The following is a 9,323-nucleotide window of genomic DNA, read 5'->3' as shown; positions in this document are numbered from 1 at the left end:
TAGATCTAAGTTGTGCTTGAATATGGACAAGGATAAACTTTTTTTATGTGGATGGGGAGTGTGTGCCTCATCAGTGTATCCTCTGTGAGATATACCTGTCCCTCTAAACCATTCTGCTGATGATGCCATTTGACTTGCTGATGTCCAGTAACTTCACCAGTAATGGGTCAGAGGTCGCCTTGTATGGAAGATGCAGGTCATCTCTTAGCAGTTTATAGGATAACAAGTATAGTGACAGGGCTTTGATTTAGTACATGTGAGGCATGTTTAGGTGTTGTATCCTTTTATCAAGGTATATCTCTGGGCATTCCAGTTGTTGCATGTGTCTGGACAGATACATGCCAAAGCAGCATTATATTCAATGATTAGCCTAATAAGCTCTAAGTAAAGGGAGACAGTGACATCCATAGATTTAGACACAATCTCCTTGATTTTAAGCTGTGCAATATAGGAGGACTTTCTTATAACATTAGACATGTTGGTCAAAAGTTAGGCCACTATACAAATAAGTTTCCAAATCTCAAAGAACTGGGATAGCTCTTAGGGTTATAGTGTTAATGCAGTAGCTCCCTCAGGGTAGATGACTTCCCAAGGGATACAATAATGCATTGTTTTGGCATTTAGTTTCAGTTCATGATTTTGGCACCAGTTATTTGAGTCACAACTTCCTACAGGATGGCTAAGTCATTTGAGGATTCAATGGCTGCTACTAGCTTGCAGTCATCTGCAAGCCTAGTTAGCCACAGCCCTTTGGCATTGACTTTTACTTCAGAAAAGTAGATGCTAAACAGGAAAGTTGACAGCACAAGCTACAGGTGACTAGACTCTTTGTGGAGGCAGCTTCCCCTGTTTTGATTATCTGCATCCCATCTTTGAGCTAGTTGGCAGTCCAGTGGGTCCTCCCACAATTAGTTTTAATGTTTTTTCTTATTTTATTTTATCTATTTTTGTTTAATAGCTGACATGCTACCTGGTTTGTAGATTTACCCTTTTCAATTTCTTCTTCATCTTCTTTCAAACCCCCTTCTCATTCTTCACAATTACATTCTTAAATACAGGCTTAAAATTTTCTCTTTTTCATTCTGGGATTGTTCCACATCACTTTCCTTGTTCTTCTATATATCTTTAACATTCTTCCTCTATTTTTCACAGTTTTGGTTCCAAATTTAGTGCATTGCATCACATAATTTTTAATATGCTCCTTTCCTACATATTTCATAAAGTATATTTAGAATTAATCACCAGATGCCTTACATCCGTGCAAAAATAATTTTTGAGTGGCCTCTTGCAAAGAATAACATAATTCTTATGAATAAAATTATGTGAAGAATATGACATAGCTTTCGTAGGTAAACCCCACTTCTTCAGATGTCTTTACAAATCAATTAAAATCATTCCCCCTTCCCACTTACGAAATGCCACTGAGGAGTTAGAAGCCAAGTGGATAGTGAGGATGAGAGCAGACACTGACCATGGGCTTAATGAATATGTCCCAATACAACCTAAGTTGAAGTCCAGACCACTTTTTAGGTAGTACATGGCTATTAATAAGTTTTATATATGTGTTTTTTATAAGTGAATTATGTTAGTTTATGTGTTGATCTGTGAAAGTTTTTTATGTGCATTTTAAAAATATTAATGTCTGAAGCTGATTTATGGCACTGATAGCTTTAAATGTGAATAGAACCTTAATTGGTGTATCATGTGACTTGAGATGTGTGCATAAAAGGGGGGAATGATTTTAATTGATTTGTAAAGGCATCTGAAGAAGTGGGGTTTACCTATGAAAGCACTTGTGTTTCATTAAACATTTTGATACTGGAACCTGAAGTCATCTCTGAGTCCTGCTGTTTTATTTAGATTGTTGGACTTGTTTTGTATACAGGACTCAGTTACTCAGGAGCATCATTGGCTGTTTTCTGCTTCCTGTTGAATATTGTATTTTTTACCATCGTAGTTCCTGAGATTATGGCTGAAGGACAAGAAATAGTGGAATTGGGCTATAACCCTGTTAACTAACAACAAGATAATGCCAAGAGCACAAATTCACTTTTGAAGGTTATAAACCCTAATGTTAATCCACTATTTGACTGCATTTTTGATGGCATAGACAATGATACAAACACAGTTGATATAGCAGCTTTAAAAAAAGAAGCTGCATTTGTTGGAGAAAGATCTTTTTAAACTGAAACATTATCAGTATGAAAAGTATCATATGGGGGTCTGTTTAAAATTTTGAAAATGCCCTCTCATGTTAACTGTGATGCTGAACTTTTATCTGAATGGCAGAAAATAAATCTAACAGTTAGTGCATCCTAATTTAAGCTGTTAATAGCATCTGCAGAGAGGGAAATACAGAATTTAACACTGTCCATAGAAATGTAGCATGCTGAGATGCTTTCTTTGTTTGAGGTTTCAGTTGTTGATAAATATATTGCTGAGACCATTGACTCTGTCAGCTTATAAAAGAAAGCTGACAAGACTAAATATAAGGAAAATTGTGAGAAATTGGCAGGACTTTGAACAGGGGAATGCTTTTTCTTGGCCAAGGTTTGCCGAGAATAGGGGTGTGTCATCTCATTCACAAAATCCATCTTCTACAATGAATGAGCATTCAACAAATCAGGAAGAAGCTTCAGAGCTGATTGACAATGTGAATTCATCCTCAGCTACTACCCGAGTGACTGCAATGACCAATGATAATGAAAAATGAGCAGAAAACAGCGTGATGACGTCAGCACACACTAGTAAGCAGCAGGAAGTCCATACTGAGACTGGTGCTAGGAGAAAAACATTCCAAGTAACGGTGCAAGTACATAACTCCTACAGCAATTTAAATGTTATAATGGAAATTAATACAGTGTTTAAGTTCCCTTCAGACCAGCACAAAGTGTATTTTCTGCTGCCAGTGAGAGAACTAAAGGCAGTATAAGACCAACGACTGAGGAGCAGAAGCTGGAGCAAGCAGAAAAGGAAATTGGAAAGGAATATCATGAGTCCAGGCAACATCAAAAAAGCATTTTTCAACATGAAGGAAGCTTAGTCTGGAATTTATCCAAACATGAACTAACTAAAGATGAACTCCGGGTTTTGCAGAAAGGACTTTGATTTATTCCAACAAGGTACTCTGAATTAACTGAAGTAGTTTTTGATATAAAAATGTTTACTAGAAATATAATGTTGAAATTAATGTTTAATCTCCTGAAAAAGATCAACTTAATATCAATAATGTGTTTAAGAAGTCAAATACATTTACACCGCCTTTGAACTCATTGCTGAATGCCTTTGAGAGATTATGTATTGAAGATTTTTATAAGGTAGGATCTGCTAATGTGTCTAATAAAGATTTTAAGCATAGAAGCAATTTAACCAAAAATGAATATTCTGCTCTTCAATGTCTACAGAATAATGATAGAATTGCGATCAGACTAGCTGACAAAGGTGGCCCTATTGTGATATTAGATACTGAGTGGTACAATCAGGCTATGCTTGATATACTTAACCATGATGGTTTTTATATGAAAATTAAAGGAAATGTGGTCCAGCAAATGATTATGGATGTTAGAAAAATGTCAAATGAAATTTTGCAAAATGAATGTATTGGTAACGGATTGTTTAATTATTTTTTTGATTCCACATCCGACTATTCCTATTATACAAGGGATGCCTAAAGTCCATAAGAACAGAGACTGCCCCTATGAGACCAATAGTGTCAGGCAGGAACTGGTGTACGGAATCCATTTCTATTTACATAGAGAAGTTTTCGAGACCTAAACTAAATGAAATTAGTCATATATTAACAGATACTGAACACTTTTTGAATGATATGTATGGTAGTATATGCTATAAAAAGAAGGCAGATGATCTTATTTTAGTGACACTCGATGTGGTGTCTCTGTTTACTGTAATTCCTAACAAGGCAGGTATAGATAGTATAAACAAATTTCTTAGAGATGTGTTCCATGTTGATGACAGGAAAGTAGAACAGGTAAGTAAATTACTTCAAATTGTCTTAGAAAACAATGTGTTCTTGTTTGGACAAGAGTTATTTTGGCAGAGCAATGATGTAGCTATGGGCACCTCGTGTGCCAATAGCTATGCCAATGCTGTAATGGCCATGTGGGAGAGTGACGTTATGTTTTCTGGACCATTTCAAGAGAAGATATATATATATATATATATATATATATATATATATATATAGAAGGTTTGTAGATGACCTTTTTATTTTGTGGAAAGGAACAATTGAGAGGTTCAAAGTGTTTGTGCAGTACCTCAATAGTAGTACATCTTTCTTATGTTTTACTTATACTTATTCTACGAAAAGCATAGACTTCTTGGATGTGAGTATAGAAATAGATGAAAAGGGTATGTTCTTTGCTAAACAACATAGGAAGACATGTCGTGTTAATCATCTTCTTTTGAATGATAGCATGCATCCACCCTATATATTTAAAAATGTTGTGAAAAACCAAATGTATAGGGCTTCCAAACTGAATGTGCATGATGAAGATTTTATTCATCACGTAGAGACTGTCAGTTTTGAACTGAAGGAAAGGGGATACAATGAACAAGTGATAGAAGCTAGTGTGAATGAAGTAAAGAAATTAAGGGACTCTAAAGCTAAACCATATTTTTCTAAGAAGTATAATGAAGGAGAGGTGAACGTTAATGACACCTATAATAATTGTAAGTTAAGAGTACCTTTTTATTATTCTGGCAATGTACATACTTATATGAATATTGTTAGGAAGCAATGGGACATCTTGAAAACAGATAAAGATATCAGGGATCTGATAGACACAGAACCTGTTTTTATTAAAAAAATAGTAAATCATTGAAAAGACAGTTATATTACCCAAAAATGAAGAATAGGGTCATTGATGTTGAAGGGACTATTCCATGTGGCAAGTGCTCTTTCTGTAAGTATATAGATATTAGCTCACAGTTTGTACATCCAGATCAGAAGAGAACTTATAATTTTAAGGTCTCAGCTACATGTGAGACTCAGCAAATTGTTTATTTGGCACATTATGTGGAGTGCCAAAAATTCTATATAGGGAAGACCAATTGATCTCTTAAAGAGAGAATACATGAGCATATCTATTCTATTAGTAAAAAGAATAAGGTAAATGCACTGGCTAAACATATTATGAGTAGCAATGAAAAACATATATTCAAATTTTTGGCCTTAGGAAGGACCTTTGAAAACATTAGGGGTGGTGACTTACATAATGCCACCGAGGAGTTAGAAGCCAAGTGGATAGAGAGGTTGAGAGCAGACACCAGCCATGGGCTGAATGAATATGTCCCAATACGACCAAAATTAAAGTCCAGACCACTTTTTAGGTAGCACATGGTTATTAATAAGTTTTGTATATGTGCTTTTTATAAGTGAATTATGTTTATGTGTTGATATGTGAAAGTTTTTTATGTGCATTTTAGAAATATTAATGTCGGAAGCTGATTTATGTCACTGATAGCTTTAAATGTGAATGGAACCTTAATTGGTGTATCATGTGACTTGAGATGTGTGCATAAGAAGGGGGAATCATTTTAACTGATTTGTAAAGACATCTGAAGAAGTGGGGCTTACCTACGAAAGTGCTTGTGTTTTATTAAATGTTTTGATACTGGAACCTGAAGTCATCTCTGAGTCCTGCTGTTTTATTTGGATAGATTATTAGTATACAACTTTTTATTCTGCCCAGCAATACCAACCCCCAGACCATCTTTAAATAATATTTTTTTCAGTAAATTCACTTTGTATTGTATCCATTCTAAACTGTGGAGGCAGTCTTTTATTTTTCATAATTGACATATTTACTATTATAGCAATAACTGATGACATCAGTGTGGTATATTGAAGATGTACCTATGGTTGGCGTGATTTAATCACAAGGGCAAAGCCCAAGTGATTAAATCAAGTCAACCATGGGTAAATTTCAATAGTCAAACCAGACTCCTCACAAGTATGGCAGGTGCCAAGACCCAAAAAAGCACAAAAACCAAACCAAAATAAAGGGCCAGCACCAGTGGAAGTTGCAAAAAAATATGAATTTAATAAATATATATTTCAAATCAACTAGGGAGTATAAACTACCCCCAACTCAGCACAAAAGTGCCATATAATAAATCAGCAAACCGGTTTTGGCTGCATAAGCCTTCTTCAGTGCATGAATCAAACTGGAAATAACAAGAAACACATCAGAACAATGGTTTAAATATCACATGCTAATGAAATAATTAGTACATAATAAATTCCTATTGAAAAAATATTAAAGAAATATACAACAACTTAATAATAAGCAGTGGATTCCTATTGCGAATATGTTAAAGATGTTCATTCAACCCAGGGCTGAAAAGACCACACAATTTGATTATCCATTTTCTTTCTTTGTTGTTTAAAATAGTATGCCATGCACTTTTATGGGATCTGTCATCTGTAACTTTGTCAATAACTATAAAGTGAAACAAAGCAGAAGGGTGCTTGAGTGCATGTTTATAGAGTGTACTGGAAGGTTTATGGTTCCTTATATTAATAACATGTTCAGAAATTCTAATATGTAATGGTCTAGATGTTTGGCCTACACAGAAGGCTGAGCAGTGACAGGAGGCCAAATAGACAACCCAATCTGAACCACAGTTGGCCAAAAACCTTATGTCAAAGACCTTATTGGTGTTAGGACTGGTGAATTTCTTAATTTTGAAAACCCTGGCACAGTGTGTAAAATGACCACATGGATAAGAACCACATAATTTGTCATCCATAAGTGTGTGTTGTGTATGTCCAACTGAATATTGGGAAGTATGTTCATAATGGCTCAACATTGAGCCCAAAATTCTTCCCCATCTAAAGGAAAAAAAACATCTCTGGCCTATCTTAGATGCTGATTTGGGGTCTGATAACAAAATGTTTCAATGTTTCTGAATAATATCCAGAAAGGGTTTGGTGTTGCATCCATATTTAGTGACCATTCTCAAAACATCATGATCTTGTGATGTCCGGTCCTTATATTTACATTGCAAAAGATTCTCCCTGACATGTGTGGTAGCCCAATTGCTGGCCATGGCAAATTGCCTGCTTGATAGTCCCTGTTGTTAAAACGGTTAGCAAGATCCAACTTGTATTTAAGGAAGGTATCATTATCAGAACAAATGCGTTTAATTCTCAAAAACTGAGATGTAGGGATGTTACGCACCACGTGAGGTGGATGCAGACTACTGGCATGAAGTAAGGAGTTATACTGGGGATATTTCCTGTAAATCTGTGTACTCAAAGTATTATCCTCATTTCTGGTGATGGTCACATCCAGAAAGGTAATTTGCTTAAGATAAAAATTTACCTTAAATTCAATTACCCATTTATTTTGGTTAAGATATTCCACAAATTCCAAAAGGTAAGGTACATCCAGCTTCCATACCAGCCAACAGTCATCCAGGTATCATCTCCCAATATCTGTTTCATCCAAATAGATGTTATGATTGGAATTATAGATCAGCACAGTCTCCAGCTCCAGGTAAGCCATAAATAAATCTGCATATATCGGGGCAAAGGATACCCTCATTGCCGTACCCTTTGACTGCCAGTAACATTGTCCATAGAAATAAAACATGTTTTTTTGTAAGGACATGTTCTGTCATACAGACTAACAAAGTGTTGAAACCAGGTGGATACAAAGCACTTAGATCTAACCAATATTGTAGGGCCATTAATCTTGCCCAATGTGGAATATTGGTATATAAGGCAGTCACATCTAATGTGCAGAGAAGCCAACCTGGTTCCAACTGAGTATTCGAGACGATATCCAGAAATTGGGTGGTATTCTGGATACATTATCTGATGTAAACTAGGAGAGGTTTTAGATAAAGAGTTAGAAATTCAGACAAGGGCTCAGTTATGCTCCCCCTCCCTGAAACAATTGGCCTTCCTGGTGGACAATGAGGATCCGTATGTATTTAAGTAAGAAATAGATGTATTGTGATCTAGGATCCTTGACCGTAAGATGGTATAAAACTGAGTAATGATACCTTCCTGTTGTGCTTGGAATAAATAACAATATATTTCAACTTTAAATTTACTACTTGGATCAAGGGGCATAGACATATAATGCCTGGCATCCACCAGCTGTCTCTGTGCTTCCTGGTAGTAGCTATCCCAATTCATAACTACTAGTGCTCCCCCTTTGTCAGCTGATAATATGACAAGATCTTTATTGTTTATCAACTCCTCCAAAGCTGTTTGTTCAACCCTAAAGAGATTATGATGGCAGATATCATGCCCATTGAAATTATAATGTAAGTCTTTAAGGACAGCAGATTGGAATAGAGACACCTGATAAGACATGGGAGCATGAATTTGGACTGTTGAAATTTAAATGATTTAACCTCTGTACCACCAGTATTAGAATCAAAATGTATTCTGAGATTAATCAGGCTACAAAATGAAATAACATCAGATGCAAAAGAATCCTCAGCCACAAAAAAAATGGGAACATAACTTAGACCTTTAGTAAGTACAGAAATCTGGGCCTGAGAAAGTTCCACAGAGGATATATTGTGCACATTATTATATTCATTCAACATTTGGTCATCATCTTGAGAATCCCCTCTAAAGTGTTTGCGTTACCTATGTTTCCTCCTCCCTCTTCTAGACCTACCCCTAAAGGGCGACTAGTGCTACGTCTTTTCCGTGTTGGTGACTGTAGAAAGGGGTTGCCATCTGCATCAATAGTGGAAGAGGAGTCTTCCCCTGAGGTGAAACTGACATTGTTTTGTGTTTTCTTGAGTATAGATTTAGGTCTTTTATGTTTCACAGGTGTCATTTTGTTGGGGTTTTTCCCTACCAAGGGACTCTTTTATGGCATAAAGGGCTGGCCTCTCTGATAATCCCCAACATCACGTTGACATTTTTTCATTTTTTGTCCTTTAATTGTTGTTCTAAAGATGATAAGTCAGAACCCAATAAATCCAATCCTTCCCTGTAACTGGGTAGGGATTCAAAATTTTTTTGTTTTACGACAAAGCTCTTCTACTGCCTTAATCCCATTATCAACTGTCGTTTCATAGAACCCTATTAATACTTCTACAAAACCCATAGATGTATTCTGTTGAATTTTGCCCCATTCATCCAACAGAATGTCATCAACCTGATGGACTAGAGGTTGTGTTCTAACTATTAAGCCTCTCGGGGCTATACCTTTAGTTCAGTGTGCTTTAAATAATTTTAAATGCCAAACATTGCTTCTAAGCCCTTTCATCTCCTTAGTTAAGCTTTGAAAAGCCACCTTACATTGGGTTGACGGGTCAAGTATGTTGGGTTC

The sequence above is a fragment of the Protopterus annectens genome, chromosome 3.part1 (assembly GCF_019279795.1).
Source record: "Protopterus annectens isolate FY-2018-M chromosome 3.part1, PAN1.0, whole genome shotgun sequence".
Classification (NCBI taxonomy): domain Eukaryota; kingdom Metazoa; phylum Chordata; order Ceratodontiformes; family Protopteridae; genus Protopterus; species Protopterus annectens.
The sequence above is the reverse complement of the archived record's forward strand: the minus strand, read 5'-3'. Positions refer to the sequence as shown.